We start from the raw sequence: 17,383 nt of genomic DNA, 5'->3' as shown, positions 1-17,383 counted from the left end.
ACATAGTTCCCCTGTAATCACAGGTGTGGTGTGCATTGCATAAGAGGGAATTACATGGGGAAAGTGCCATTTTGGAGAAGTGATATTACTCGAGACATAAGGAATTGGAAATGCTGGAATCCTGTAAAAAGCACAAAGTGCTGGAGGAACTTGATGGTTCAGGAAGCATCTGTTGGTGGGAATGGACAGACGAAGTTTCGGCTTGGGACCCTTCTACAGACTGAAAAAACATTGCTGATCTAAAATGTCACTGGGAGATATTGCTAAATTGTACATTCAACTATATAATGGTTATGTGGTTAAAAGCTGTTTTTATTCATCTGAAACGTAAATAACTATCAACGTTGTGACTTTTTCGTCTCTGATGCTCCACAAACACTTTTAGATTAGTTTAGGGATATAACGAGGAAACAGGGCCTTCGGCCCACCGAGTCTGTGCTGACCAGTGATTACCCTCTACACTAGCACTAACCTACCACTATCTAGGGACAATTTACAATTTATTGAAGCTAATTAACCAACAAACCTGCGCATCTTTGGAGAGTGGGAGGAAACCGGAGCATCCGGGGAAAACCCACATGGTCACGGGGAGAACATGCATACCGTAGTCAGTGTGGAACCTGGGTATCAGGTGCCGTAAGGCAGCAACTCTACCGCAAGCCAATGTACTGTTGCCAGAATTCTATTACTAAATGATACCCCCATTCACTTGGTGAATCAAGATTGCTTCATTGGTAATTCACGTGCATGTCCCAACCAATTTCCATCCATTTTTGCAGAAAATTGATAGGGCATGCATTCAAATTCCCAGAGTATATCCTTGGCAGGCAAAGCCTTATGCCAGCAGAGCAATTTCCTAAATATATCCCAACAGCCCCGAATTTTGTTACATCTCTGAAGTAATATCTTTAAACTGTGTTCTAGCCGCTAGATCTTAATCTTTAGCAGGTCACTAATGCAAATTCTGGAATTGGAATTGCCCTGTGAAATATTAGCCATGATCCCATTGACATATTCATGCGAAATTCCTTTCTCTGCTATTTTAACCAAGCCATTTATTATAATGGAATAATGTCATGCCAGTACAGTAAGACCTAGATTACTAATACAGCACATCTTCAATTCAACCCTCATGTTTCCTTTCAATGAATTGGATTGTGCTCAAAAAATATCAACAACAGCCTGTTTTGGTGATGCAATCTGGCACATTTTACTGCGCTGTAAAACATTGTAAGATGCCCTACATTACTTCTCTAAGGTAACAAAGGAAAAGGGAGGATAATAGATTTGAAAGGCAGACTTGCTTTCATATAACCACTTGCAGGAACTCAGGTGGTTTTGAAATCTAGTTACAACAAACGATGTGCTTTGAAGTATAGTGTACCATAGGAAATGTTGCAGCTTGTGGCCTGTATAATGCTGAGCAACTCCCACAGGCAGCGCCAGGATAATAACTAGATAACTTGTATGTTGGTTGGCTGAGGGTTAAATGTTAGCCATGACCCTGCTTATCACTACACTGTTGTCTTGAAAGTAGTAACATGGAGTAATTTGCATCTACGCTGGGCAGCAGAGGAGTCCCCAGTTTAACATCACAGCCTGAATCTCCAGTAGACCTGCTCAAACCCCCGGTTGCTAACCATTTCAACTCCCCTTACCATTCCCACACTGACCTTTCTGCCCTGAGCCTCCTCCATTGCCAGAGTGAGGCCACATGCAAATTGTAGGAACAGCACCTCATATTTTGCTTGGGTACTGTACAACCCAGCGGTTTGAACGTTGAATTCTCTAATTTTCAGTAAACTTTACCTACACTCCCATCCACTCCCCCCACCTCCCTTGCCGCCTTCCTCCACCCTAGTCATTTTACCAGTTGCACAGTTCACCACCATCTTGACATCACACCTTCCCAATCCAACAATGGGCCTACCACCATGCCTCAGGTCATTTGTGGCCGACCCTGGTTTGTCCTGGTATTTTCTCGACTTGAGTTCAGGGTCCCAACCTGAAAGGTCACATATCCTTTTTCTCCAGAGATGCTGCCTGACCCGCTGAGTTACTCACCACATTGTGTCTATCTTTGTTCAATGCATGTGTTTGTCAGTAGTCTGCTTAGTTAAACTTGTTCTACCCTTGACTAGGTTTTCTGGCCCATAATTCCCCCAGTGATCTGCCTTAAACTGGCGAGCAAGGCCCTGTACAATGTAGGAGCCTTCTGATTGCAAACGGAAGGCCCATTACAGATTTGCTTTTTACTGTTGGTTGAGGCAGGCTCCAACTAGGTTTCATGATTGTAAGACTGTCACAGAGATTGGATATTCAGGAAGGAACTGCAGATGCTGGTTTATACCAAAGATTGGACAAAAGTTGCTGGAATAACTCTACGGGTCAGGTAGCATCTCTGGAGAAAAACGGGCAGAGAAATTAATGACAAATTCTTGATTAGAACGGGTGTCAAGTGTTATGGGGAGAAGGCAGGCAAATGGGATTAGGAGGCAGAGATCAGCAATGATTGCATAGCAGTCAACTCGATGGGCCAAATGGCCTCATTCTATTCCTATAACTTGTGAACTTGTGAAAAAGAATAGGGGATGATTCGGGTCCAAACCCTTCTTCAGACTGAAAGTTGGGGGCAGGGGGCGAGGAACAACCAGAGGCGATAGAACGCCAGAACAAACCAGGGCCGGCAACAGATGATGTCAGGAAGGGTGTCGTTTGGATGCTTGTGAATGTGTCTGACATTCAAAAATATTTTGTAGCCATTAAAAAATGTAACTTGCATATAGATATCATGAAATCCCTCAGAAGGTTTTTACACAATTAGAAATCATAATGGCGACACAGTGGAACAGCTTGTAGAGCTGCTGCCTAACAGCACCAGAGACCCGGCTTTGACTTGACCTTGGATGCTCTGCCGATTTGCACGTTCTCCCAGTGACCGTATGGGTTTCCCACCTGTACTCCAATTTCCTACCACATCTCAAAGACATGCAGATTTATAGGCTAATTGGCCTCTGGGAATTGGCCCCAGTGTAGGGTAAGTGGATGCAAAAGTGAGACAACAGATGGATTCTTGATTGGCACGGGTGTTGGAGATTATGGGGAGATGGCAGGAGAATGGCTAGGTTGCCATGATTGAATGGTGGAGTAGACCTAATGGGTTGAATGGCCTAATTCTACTCCCATCACTTATTACCTGATGACCTTATCTAGTGTGAACGGGTGATCGATGATCGCAGTGGACTCGATGAAAGGATTTTTCAAACGCCATATCTCAAACTGTAACGACACAAAGCACGAGAAAATGCTTAAAAGTAGTGAAATATTTTAAAATTAAGCACCTGTAGGAAACCCACGCGGTCACACAGGAGAACGTGCAAACTCCACTCAGACAGTACCCGAGGTCTCTGGCGCTGTGTGACAGCAGCTCAACCAGCTCTGCCACTGTGCCGCCATAATACGTGACGATTAAGATAAATAAAACAACTTTTAAAAGTGCAATGTTGCGTTGTTCAAACCTGGATACTGGAGAAGTTAGAAGCACTAATGGAGAATTGTCCTGTCGCAGAATGAGGCTTCAAATCCAGGAATGAAATGGCAATAGATTTGAAGTCAAGCTATAACCTGAGTTCCCGGCCTTTTGTTTATTTGTTGGGTTTGATTGGGGCCCTGGGAGTGTTTGAAACAGCAGTTATGGCAAGGAAATGATGAAGTGAACAGAATAATGGTGTACAGCTCTGGGTCAGTGCCTGGAAATGTGAGCAAAATGTGCTCTTGCTAATGACTTTCAGGTGTGCACGGGATCTGTCAGGCTTGGTGTGAATAACTGCGAAGGTACTGCCAGCAAATATCAGCCCGTTGGTCCCTGCATGGTCCTGAACAGTTGTAAATAAAGCTTTACCTCTCTTCATTTCTCCATCAGAATCATAAACACTTGCAGGACATCCAGAACCCTACTTCATCTCAACTCAGCCAGAACTATTTATAATCAGCCGCTACTGCAATTAGAATCTTAATCCAGTCACTGGAATTCAAAGATAGACACAAGGAACGATGGCACGGTGACACAGGGGGTAGTGTTGCTGCCTTACAGCACTGGAAACCCAGGTTCGATCCTGACTACAGGTGCTATCTGCACGGAGTTTGCACATTCTCCCCGTGACCTGCGTGGGTTTCTTCCGGGAGCTCTGATTTTCTACAATACTCCTAAAACGTTCAGGTTTGCAGGTTGTAAAATTGTAAAATTGTCCCTAGTGTGTGTAGGATAGTGCTAGTGTGCGGGGATCGCTGGTTGTCAAGGACTCGGTGAGTCGAAGGGTCTGTTTCCCTGCTGTACCTCTAAACTAACACAAAACTGCAGATGCTTGTTAATTGACATCTTAAATTGCCCCTGGTGTGTAGGGAGAGGATGTGAAGGTGAGATAACATGGGACTAGTGTGAATGGGTGTCATCAATGGTCTGAGTGAACATGGTGAGCCAAAGGTCCTCTTTTCGCGCTTGAATCTTGAGCAAAATACAAAGTGCTGGAGGAACTCAATGTGTTAGGCAGCATCTGTAGAGGGAATGGACAATAGAATAGACAGTAGATGCAGGAATAGGCCATTCGACCCATCGAGCCAGCACTGTCATTCGATGTGATCGAGGCTGATCATCCACAATCAGTACCCCGTTCCTGCCTTCTCCCCATATCCCCTGACTCCGCTATCTTTAAGAGCCCTATCTAGCTCTCTCTTGAAAGTATCCAGAGAACCGGCCTCCAATGGACAAACCTCTACTAAAATCAGCCTGAAGAAGGGTCCTGACCCAAAACAACGCCTGTCCCTTCCTTCCACACATCCTCCTGACCTGCTGAGTTCCTCCAGCACTTTGTGTTTTTGTCACTGGAACTCAATTAGTGTTTGTTTCTTCTCTATTATAAGGAGCACTGAAAACAAAAGTGATTTTAGATCTACTGCAGGAAACATCAGAGCCTTTTGATTTAAGGATTGGGGGGTAACTGAAATTCCAAATGTGTGTCTTTTGAAAACAAAAATATTTTATAGTGTAGAAACAGGCCATTTGCCCAATCGAGTGTATGGTGACCAGCGATCACCACATACACCAGCACCATCCTACACGCTAGGGACAATTTACAATATACAGAAGCCGATTAATGTGCAAACCTCTATGTCTTTGGAGTGAGGGATGAAACCAGAGTAGCCAGAGAAAACCCATGCAGTCACAGGGAGAACATAAAAACTCCGTAGTCGGGATCGAACCCGGCTCTCTGGCACTGTAAGGCAGCAACTCTACCGCTGCGCCACCGTGCCGCCCGGTGTTAAGTCAGTGTTGTATTATTTAAACTCCAGGATATGATCACGTCTTTTAAAGTATCAAACACGCCCAAAAATAACTCACGCACAAATATCTGATGTGCGCAGTTAGTTCCCTGTCCTCTACTTTAATTCAAGCAGATTTAGCCTTATTTATCTGTCTCCTTTTGTCTCTCAGTACAATGAGCCTGTCAGACCAAGCATTTCAGACGGGAGTGAACAGTGGTTTGACTTTATCTTTCAGAGTAAGAACACAAGTAGAATGTTTGGCTTTGGCCGTTAGGTCAGTGATTTACTGGAGTATTTACCTCTGACGAGAAATATACCATGGCAGACTTTTACTTAATGAAAACAAATAAGCTAAACAATCCAAGAATGCGGTTTTACTGCTCATTTGGGTGAAGGAGCATGAGGCTAAGAAGAGAAAGGCATTCTCACAAATAACACCAAACACATTCATGCACTCAGCCATGACCTCAGAAGCCTAATCCCATCTACCATTAGAGCCAATAAGACATTTATTTCCCACACTTATTTTCTCTCTGATAAACCAACGATGATAAATTAAGCTGTGCATTTATAAATCCTGGGCTGTTTTAAAATCCAAAACTCTGTCTATAAGGATTTAACAGAAATTTATCAGACTCCAACGGCAATAAAAGTTTTTTTTTCCCATTGAAAGATACAGCGTGGAAACAGGCCCTTCAGCCCACTTAGTCCATGCCGTCCATTGATCACCCATTAACATAGCACTATGTTATCCCACTTTTGCACCCATTCCCTACAGACTCGGGGCTATTTACAGAGGTAAATTAACCTACAAACCCGCACGTCTTTATTTTCAACCTGAAACATTAGCTCTGCTTCACTTGCCACAGATGATGCCTGATCTGCTGAGCCTTTATGAATTGTCTATCAAAGTTTATCCATTGATTAATAAAATGAAAATCAATCAGCTGGTGGAGTTTTCAGCACCTTGGTGTGACAGCATAGCTTTCTGTAGAACCTACAAATTACTTATGGAGTTTAATACAGTGAAGTGTGAGGTGTTGAATTTTTGGGAAGTATAACCAGAGCAGGATCTGCACTGTGAATGAGAGGGTCAGGGTAGCATTGTAGAGCAGAATAATCTAGGAATGCAAGTATGTAGTTCCATGAAAGTGGCATCACAGGTAGATATTGTACGGTGGTCAAGAAGGCTTTTAGCACAGTTGGGAGGTCATGTTACAGTTGTACTAGACATTGGTGAGGCCACATTTAGATTATTGCGTTCAGTATTGGTCACCCTTTTATAGGAAAGATGTTGTTGAGCTGAAAAGATTGCAGAGAAGATTTACGAGGATGTTGCCAGGACTTGAGGGCCTGAGCTATTGGGAGATGTTGAGCAGGCTAGGGCTATTCCTTGGAGTGTAGGAGAATGAGAGATGATCTTATAGAGTAGGTGAACGAAGAACCAAAAAAATGGGGAAAAGATTTAATAGGAACCTTTTTACACAAATCCCACTTTTGTATCCTGCACATGAGAGGCAATTTACAGAGACCAATTAACATACAAACCACTATGACTTTGGGATGTGGGAAGAAACCAGAGCACCTGGAGAAAACCCATGCGGACACAGGGAGAATGTTCTAACTCTATGCAGACAGCACCAGTAGTCAGGATCGAACCCGTGTCTCTGGCGCTCAGAGGTTATATATTGCTGAACTTACTATTAACTTGTCGTTCCATTGGGAAAGGCAGACACATTCTTATATTTCTTATATATTTTGACGAGTGAAATTTTAACTGCATGCCATCTGCCCAAATTGGAGAGTTAACATTCAAATCACATGCTTAAAGCAATTTAATGCAAAGAAGTGTGGTGAAGCATTCTTGGAGGGAAGATTGAGAGAAAGCAGTATAAATTAAATGGAACGCAGAGATCAAGGATATGATCACAAACCTGTGAAGGTGGCACGACAAGTTGCGAAGGCCATTAACAAAAAGCAATTCTGTTTCCTGTTTATACATCTAGAGGCAAGGGTTCTAATTGTAAGGAGCTTAGGCCAAAACACTGGGTTATACTCAATTAAATTGCTGTATTTAGTTTTACTCACCGCACTTTAGAAAAAGGAATCAAGGCCTTGTAGTGGTTTAAATGAATGGTATGAAGGAGTTCAATAATTCAGCTACTTGAGCGATTGTTTTCCGAGCGACAGAGAAGATTAAGAGGAGATTTAGTAAAATAGATCCACTTGCATCTTCATTCATTTTCATTTAATTGGGGCAGCACAGCGGCGCATCAGCAGAGCTGCTGCCTTATGTGCCAGAGACCCAAGTATCACCATAACTACGGATGCTGTCTGCATGGAGTTGATACATTCTCCGCGTGACGGTGTGGGTTTTCTCCAGGTGCCCCTGTTTCCTCTGAAACTCGAAAGGTATACAGGTTTGTAGGTTAATTGGCTTCGGTAAAAAAATTGTAAATTGTCCCTAGTGTGTAGGATAGTGCTAGTGTACGGGGTGATCGTTGGTAAGAGGGTGGACTGAAGGGCCTGTTTCCGCGCTGTATCTCTAAGGGCTAAAGTCTAAGGTTTCCACCCAATTGGGGACATTCCCTTTACTCTTTCCACCCATTCTGCATCTTCTCTGCATTGTAGCCATATTTAACCTGTGAAGGTCTGTCTTGGGCCCAGCACATCGATGCAATCACAAAGAGAGCTCATCAACGCCTCTACTTCTATAAAATTGGATTTGGTATGTTGACGAACACGCTATCAAACTTCTACAGGTGTGCAGTTGAGAACAAAATGACTGGTTGCATCACGGCCTGGTTCAATAATAATAATATCTTTTATTGTCATTGCACATAGGTGCAACGAGATTTGGTATGCAGCTTCCATCCGATGTCATAACTTAAACAACTAATAAAATTTAGATTTAGATACCCCGAGAACATGGTTTATAAAAAGAACAGTAAAACAGTAAAACAGTCCAAAGTGCAAATGTGTCTGTGCGACGTGACCATCCGAGGGAGACAGTCCATGGGGGTGGGGGGCACTCAGCAGGGCCCCCCACCCCCATTCAGCAATAGAAATGCCCAGGAACGAAGGAGATTACAGAGAGTGCGAGACATTGCCCAGTCCGTTACAGGGGTTTATTACCTCAGAAAAGTAGCCATTATCAACAAAGATTTGCACCAACCTATTCACACTATCATTTCATTCCTACCATCTGAAAACTGTGACCACCAGGTTCAAGAACAGCATCTTCCCAGCGACCATCAGCCTGTTGAATACTACACAACACTACCTCAACAATTAAAATCTTCTGTAGACTGTGTCTTTGGCTGCACTACAGACCGGTTTTGATCACTTAGTATTATTAAAGTTATTAAGTAATTGTATAATTAATTATTATATATCTATCAGTGTTTTACTGCGTTTGTGAGCCTGTTAAGCTACAGTGAGTAAGATTCTCATTGTTCCGTTGCTGGCTCATATGATGATTAAATGCTTGTGACTTTTGACTAACAGCTCCACAAGAATTTAGTTTAGCTTGGTTTAGAAACAGGCCCTTCGGCCCACTGAGTCCGCGCTGACCATCGATCAAATGTCCCCTAATTCTATCCTACCCAATAGGAACAATTTACAGAAGCCAATAAACCTACAAATGGCTTAAGAAGGAACTGCAGATGCTGGAAAATCGAAGGTAGACAAAAATGCTGGTAAACCTAAAAATAGCATGTCTTTGGAGTGTGGGAGGATACTGGAACACCCAGAGAAAACTCATGCAGCCACAGGGAGAAGGTCGCTGAATCTGGGTCGCTAGCGCAGTAAGGCAGCAACTCTACCTGCTGCTCATATGTTACATAATTTTCCAATTGAAAAGATCTTTCTCTTATTAGAGCAGGGTTACAGTTACCCACATGGCCACTGTGCCACCCTAAGTACCTTCACCATTTAGACTGCAGCAGGCAGCACACCACCGCAGAGATGGGCATTAAATACATACTTTGCCCTACATTCACTAAATAATTAAAGTTTAATTAACTGCTGCACTTAATGGAATATATTTCAATTGTGCTACGTTAATACCTAGGCTGAATAAAAGCAGGAGCTTTAAACGGCTCTAGATACAGACTCTATAGCTCTCCCTTTTCACGTGGAACCCTGTGCAGAGCCACACAAGTGAGCTGAGGGGACTATGTTCTACAGAGGACATAAAGGAACCAATTAGACTTTTACAACAATCCAGCAGTTTTCACAATCATATTGTTCAGGGGCTGGTCGACAGATTGCCAGATTTATTGAATTCAATTTCACAATTTGACTCGAACTTCCAACCTTGAAATTTCTTGTCTTGCTCCATAACTATTACAGACTGACTTGGGCCATCCTTGTAATTTCTTCAACTGTGAAAACTGGCTGACATATACTCAATGCCACACTCTGGGGTGTGTTATCTGGCAGAGTTAAATAGAGCATAGCACATAGAACAGTCCAGCACCAGAACGGGCCCTTCGGCCCACAATGTATGTGCCGAACATAATGCCATCTTAAACTGATCTCATCTGCCTGCACATGATCCAAATCTCTCTATCCCTATATTTCCATGTGCCTATCTCTTAAACACCACAATTGCAACTGCTTCCACTACCACCCCCAGCAATGCTTTCCAAGCCCCCACCACTTATCTCTGCGCATAAGACCTGCCCCACACATCTCCTTTAAACTTTCCCCCTCTCACCTTATATCTATGCCCTCTCATGTTGGACATTCTCACCCTGGGAAAAAGGTGCTGACTGTCTACCCTATCTATGCCTCTCATAATTATATATACTTCTACCATGCAAAATAATTTCACTGCATTGTGCATGCGTGACAATAAAGAACCATTGAACCATGTCTTCCTTCAGCATCTGGCGTTTGAGAGAAAACAATCCAAGTTTATCCAACCTCTCCTTGCAGCTCAAACCCTCCTATGCAGCCAGCATTCTGGTAAACCTCCTCCGCACCCTCTCCAAAGCCTCCATATCTTTCCTGTAATGTGGCGACCAGAACTGCACGTAATACTCCAAATGTGGCCTAAGCAAAGTCTTATAGAGCTGTATCATGACTTCCTGACATAAACTCAATGCCCTTAGCAATGAAGGCAAGCATACCATATGCTGTTTTTTAAGTACCCTATCTACTTGTGCTGCCACCTTCAGTGAGCAATGAACTTGGTCTCCATTAACTGAAAATCCCTCATCTCATCTCATGTAAGTATCGTCTGCATTGGAAGTATTCATAGAGGTGCAGCAGGTAGAGCTGCTGTCTCACTGTGCCAGAGATTGCCGGATTTGATCCTGACCTCAGGTGCCGTCTATATGAGGTTTGCACCTTCTCCATGTGACTGCATGGATTTCCTTGGGTGCTCCTGTTTTTTTCCACATCACAAAGATGTACTGGTTTGTAAGTTAATTTCTCTAGTGTGCAGGGAATGGATGCGAAAGTGGTTTAACAGAAAACTAGTGAGAACCGGTGATCAATTGTAAGCATGGACAAGGTGGGTTGAAAGGCCTTTTCCCACGCTGTATCGTTCAATCAATTAATCCAACAGAGATTGGCATTGAGTGCGTGCATGTTCTGAAGGACTCTTTTCACACTGGAATAAGCAGATGGAATCTCAACAGAATAACAAAATAAACAGACTCTGCTGCAAAATCAAGCTAAATAAATAAATGAAGGCCATTCATCCATTAAAGTCCAAACATTATAATCCTCCAAGACCTCATACAATTATGTTCTAATGAGTCCAGTGCTGTGTGCTACATTTAGATTGTTAAATGTAGAAACAAGGAGCAGCTGATGCTGGTCTGAAGAAGGGTCCCAACCCGAAACGTTACCTATCCATATTCTCCAGGAATGCTGCCTGACCCGCTGAGATACATTTTGTGTCGTTCCTTGGTTTGTTAGATAATTAGTTCAGTTTAGTTTAGAGATACAGCATGAAAACAGGCCCCTCAGCCTACCGAGTCCGCGCCGACCAGCAATCGCCCATACACTAGTTCCATCCTATACATTAGGAACTAGTTACAGAAGACAATTAACCTACAAACCCTCACATCTTTGGAATGTGGGTGGAAACTGGAGCACCGGAAGAAAACACACGTGGTTTACGGATAGAACGTACAAACTCCGTACAGATAGCACCAATAGATAGGATTGAACCAGAGTCTCTGGCGCTGTAAGACAACAACTCTACCGCTGTGCCACCTTGCCACAGATAATAGTTCAGGAGAAAAGTCACTTTGTTCTAGTTCATTTAAAAAAATGGATCTAAAGTACCCTCTCTTCTCCAACATAACCAATATTCCCAACCCCAATCTTCATCCACTTCAACCACTCCACTCCCTCCTCGTACAGCACAGCACCGTCTAATTGGTTCTTAACGGATACATTCCCTCCTGTACGAGTCTTTCGAGGAGACCAGATTGAATATTAATTACTCTTTATATCACAAGAAGCACGCAGTTCTGGAATTTCATTTTATTAGTTTGAAAATGCAGCCACGTAATTTGATCTTTCAATTTGACCAGAAATAGTAAACCAGATGTGATGTTTTGACACCATTTATATGCAGCACAGTGGCACAGTGTAGAGTTGCTGCTTCGAGCACCACTGCGTGAGTTTCCTCTGGGTGCTCCGGTTTCCTCCGATATCCCAAAGACATGTGGGTTTGTAGGTCAATTGACCTCTGTCAATTACCCCAAGTGGATTATATGGAACTCGTGCGCATGTTGATCAATGGCGGGCGTGGATTTTGCCACTGGGATTTTGAGCATTCTCCATGTGACCGTGTGGGTTTTCTCTGGGTGCTCTGGTTTCCTTCCAAATCCCGAAGACATGCAGATTTGTAGGTTAATTGGCCTCTGGAAAATTGCCCCTAATGTGCAGAGAGTGGACGAGAAAGTGGGATAACATAGAACTAGCACGATTGATGGTCGGCTTGGACTTGGTGGGCTGAAGGGCCCATTTCCATACTGTATCCCCAACTAAACCAACCAACTAAGCACTTTCTAATCCACTCCCGACACATCAGAGGCAATTTGGTGGAGGCTAATTAACCTACAACCTTGCACTGGACAGATGGGTTATATCATGATTTTAATGGGCAAGTTTCGAAAGGTGAAGGAAACAATATGATGGAGGCAGCAGATGTGATTCAGAGCAAGAGAGTTTACTCAGGGATACACTGCTGGAGGTAATTGTAGAGATTAAGTAAAAGGAGTAATGGAGGAGTTTTAAAGATGGGAGCAAAGGTTTGAAATGTAATGTTCAGATCTCTGTCAGCCAACATGACAAGTAGGAATAAAAATGAAGGGGGAGTCAGATTTTGTGTAGGCTGGAATTTATAGTGGCATGCCAACAAAAAATGTATTGGTTAAGCAAAGCAAATGATTATGAAAATGTTCCCTGGCACTAATCTCTGTACAAGAAATATGCGTTTGGAAACAAAGAACTGCAGATACTGATTAATACACAAAAGGACACAAAGTGCTGGAGAAACTCAGGAGGTCAGGCAACATCTCCGGATAACATGGATAGGCGACATTTTGGGTCGAGAACCTTCTTCAGCTTTTTCGGGTCGAGACCCTTCTTCAGACTTCTTCATTCTGACCCAATACATCACCCATCCATGTTCTCCAGAGATGTTGCCCGACCTGCTGAGATACTCCAGCACTTTGTGCCCTTTTGAATATGTGTTCATCATTTGTTAGCCTGAACTAGGGGCAATATCCAAGGCATGGTCTAATCAAAGTATAAGCATGTTTCCCTCCGACATATACTCTATAGAGACTTTTCAAGACTGCAGATGATAGAAACTTGGAGCAAAACATTAAATTGCTGGAGGATCACATTGGGTCAAACAGCATCTGTGGAAGGAAATGACGAGACAATGCTTTGGAGCAGGACCCTTCATCTGGACTGCTAAAGATAGAGGGGGAGAAAATCAGTGTACAAAGGGGATGGGGTGGAGCAACACCTGTTGCATCCAGGTAGGTGCACAGGTGGATCCAGGTGAGAGGGGGTGGATGAGTTAGGTGGAGGCAAAAAATGGTGGAGGTGACAACTGTGGTAGGGACGTGTAAAATGGAGGCAGCGAGGGATTGCAGGTGACGGAATCTGATGGGAATGAAAGTTGTAGTATGGGACAAAATTAGGGAGGTTGGCGGGCAGATGGGAAAGGGGAAGGAGTCGACCTGATGGGAGGAGGGTGTGGATGATGAGGGAGTGGGAAAATTAAGCATCCTGAAAGCTCATTCCTTTGTTTGTCAACTGTTAATTGGCGTAGGTAAGATAGGTAATCAGAACCTTTTTCCCCAAGGTGGAAATGTAGCTGGAGCGCAAAGGCGAGAGTGGCAAAGTTTAAAGGAGATGTGCGAGACAATATTTTTTTGGAATGAAATACATGCATCTGGAACACAGTCAGGGGTGATGGTGTACCTAGATAAGATAGTGGCAAATAAGAGGCTTTCCGATGGGCACATAGATCAGCAGGGAATGGGGGATATGGAATATGTGCTGGCAGAGGAAATACCTTTAACTTGACATCATGATCAATATGGACATTGATAAATGAAATAAAATACTTCTGATAGATTTCAGTGATTGTGTCTATTGGCATTGACTTTATACCACATAGCAAACCTAGTGATGTAACCAGCCACACACTGCTGAATCATAGTTATCAACTGAAAAAAAATGAGAAAGGTATTTTGATCCATATATGTGTGTGTGTGTGTATATATATATATATATAATGGTGTGGATGAGACTCCCACTTTAAGTTTGTGATTTGGCTGAGATCCAGTCATCCTTGTGCAACCTCATAGCTCGTTACAGAAGTGATCTTGCGCTGTCGCCAGCAGTTTCTCAGATGCACGTGTCGGATATTTTTGGAAGTGGAGGAGCAAGAGAAAGGCTGCTCGGAGTTTCTGTGGGATGAAGACAAACCAGTGGCAATGTGACGGCCGGAAAGGAACACCACAAACAGCGAAAGAGAAGTTCAGGAGCTGTGAGTTCCCCCCTAAAGAAAAATGGACAGCAGAGCAAAAAAAATATTCACACAATATAGCAGCTGCATGTTATAAATAGCCCTTGGAAGATATCCAGTTTATAACATTTTAGCCACCACTAGCAGCCAGTCAATTGACTTCTCCCAAACTTCACGAGATAATATAGAAAATCGGCTGATTCTTTTTCCCCCTCAAAAGTCAGCAGGTCCTTAAAAGCATTTATATTGAAATGTGAGCACAATATTTCACATGGGCACTAACTGTACCCTGCAAGCACAGTATATAAATCTATTTGAGGTGGAGAATGTCATAAATCCATACATGAATATTTGCACGTCAATCATGTTGACTTCGAGGGCAATTTTTCCTTAGCTTGGGCTGCAGACGAACAGGATGCCAACCTTAAAAATATTTAGCATGGGCAAGTGGGGTATACTTTAACATGTTTGGCCAAGCGTTTATGAGAAATCTAAGATGATGCGAAAAAAAAACCCTGTGCGCAGCATAGTGCAATAGTCCAGTAATTGAGCGGTCTGGAACTGGGAGAGGTTTAGAGAAGAAAGCTCTGATTTAAGCAGTATGCAGAGTTATGTCTATCTCAGCGATGATTTATTATCTTCAAAATCAGTTAGTTCTTGTCCCCTGGGACACAAGATACTGTCTTGCATCGGGTACATTCTGCACAGAGAGATCTCTGACCTTCAACGCTCACACTCGGCAGCCCACATAGTAAGATTACTTCTGTGCCGTTGACAGGATGCGTTGATCACTGAATCCCTTTCAAATTAACGTTAGCAATTTGGACACCGTTCCTATAATGCTGAACATTATGTGCATCCCAGACATGCTGGTTTTGGGGTGTAACAACTTGCTTTTGCTTCTTAGTCGCTGCCGAACAGTTTATCGTGGATGGGTTTCGAATGTGCAGCATTTATAAACCAAAACGGCATGGTGGTGCTGTCTGGCTGCGCCACAGACCCAGGTTAGATCGTGACTACGACTACGGAATAGCTACTTCCCCTCAGCCATCAGGCTATTAAACCTGGCTCGGACAAAACTCTGATTATTAGCAACCACTTTCTGTTATTTGCACTACCAGTTTATTTATTCATGTGTGTATATATTTATACCATGGTATATGGACACATTTATCTGTTTTGTAGTAAATGCCTACTATTTTCTGTGTGCTTAAGCAAAGCAAGAATTTCATTGTCCTATACAGGGACACATGACAAGAAACTCACTTGAACTTGAACTTGAACTTGAACTTGTCTGTATGGTGTGTACACTCACACTGTGACCGCGTGGGTTTTCTCCGGGTGCTCCGGTTTCCTCCCACCTTCCAAAGAAGTGCGGGTTTGCTGGTTAATTGGCTTGTGTAAATTGTCCCTAATGTAGGATAGAACTCGTGTACTGGTGATCGCTGGTCAGTGGGCTGAAGGGCCTGTTTCCATGCTGTACCTCCAAACTAAACTAAAGTAATATATAAGGTACTTGCAAAGTTGAGTATTAGACAAAATAACCAGTAAAACCAAACACACAGAGAACAGAAGTTAGATGTAAATCATAGAAGGAGCCAGTTGCGTAGATTTTTAGTCAGTTTTATCACTGGTTTTATTAGCTCTGCTTTTGCCTGAGTTGATTGAAAAGAATTGGCCTGCTGAAATCAAGCAAAAACACTGTAGTGCCATGATCCAACCTTCATAACAGCACGGTAAAAGTCCCTATAAAAGCAAAGTGCTGAACACTGAGTCAACATCTCTGATGGAGAGCTGCATACCGAAGTGCATAAATAAATCAAAGTTCTACTGAGAAGTGGTAGAGAGAGGAAAAGTGTGAGTGTTGGGCACTGGGCTTTTGTTTCAGTCGGTCTAGATTCCCATTCAGTATTTTACCCAAACACTATTACAGCACGGTGGCACAGCGGTAGAGTGGCTGCCTTACCGTGCCAGAGACCCGGGCTCGAACCTGACTACGGTTGCTCTCTGTACGGGGTTTGTACGTTCTCCCCGTGACCGCCTGGATTTTCTCCTGGTGCTCCGTCTGGTTTCCTCCCACACTCCAAAGACGCACAGGTTTGTAGGTTTATTGGCTTTGGTAAAAGTTGTAAATGGCTCTAGTGTGTGTAGGATCGTGTTAGTGTGCAGAGACCGCTGATCAGCACAGACCCGGTGGGCCAAAGGGCTCGTTTCCTTGATGTATCTCTAAACTAAACTAAACTAAAGTAAACTAAACTATACACAATTCACTCATGGAATTCTTGGTCAGAATGTCTTGCAACGAACAGTTGAGGCATCGAGGACAACGCCAGATTCGGCAGCGATCACACCGACACTCGAAGTAGGGTGAACCCATGTGATATATTTTATTTACAGTGGTAATAAAGTCCAGGACCACATGGGGGCACTGTCCCTCATCATCAAGGTACATGTGAGGTGACGCTGATGATCTTGGGTTTGTCCCGGCAGCTCAGTCCTGGTCTCGAAGAAGGAGGCGCTGGTGGTCTGAGCCTTGTTATGGCAGCTCAGCTTTTGGGACTGAAGAGGCTGCGCTAATGGTCTCTGGCTTATCCTGGCTGCTCAGTTCTGCTCTGCGTGTGAGCAATCCCTCATTGTCTGTAGGCAGAAAGATGTACTGATGGTAGACACAAAATGCTATAGTAACTCAGTGGGACAGGCAGCATCTCTGGAGAGAAGGAATGGGTGAAGTCACCCATTCCTTCTCTCCAGAGATGCTGCCTGTCCCGCTGAGTTACTCCAGCATTTTTTGTCTACCTTCGGTTTAAACCAGCATCCGCAGTTCTTTCCTACACAAGGGGTACTGATGGTCAGGCTTTCCCCATCCACTCAGTCTTAGCATTAATAGAGGCACTGGCTGTCCAGGGTTTCTTCCCGGCAGCTTATTCTTGATCACACTGTGGCGCTGGTGGTCTCGGGCTTGTCCCATTGGCTCAGTCTCCTTTGAACCTGTGACAGGAGAGCACAGCTAGCAGGGAGATATGTCACTTTATCCCCTTACCTCTCTCT

The sequence above is a fragment of the Amblyraja radiata genome, chromosome 23 (genome assembly GCF_010909765.2).
Source record: "Amblyraja radiata isolate CabotCenter1 chromosome 23, sAmbRad1.1.pri, whole genome shotgun sequence".
Classification (NCBI taxonomy): Eukaryota; Metazoa; Chordata; class Chondrichthyes; order Rajiformes; family Rajidae; genus Amblyraja; species Amblyraja radiata.
The sequence above is the reverse complement of the archived record's forward strand: the minus strand, read 5'-3'. Positions refer to the sequence as shown.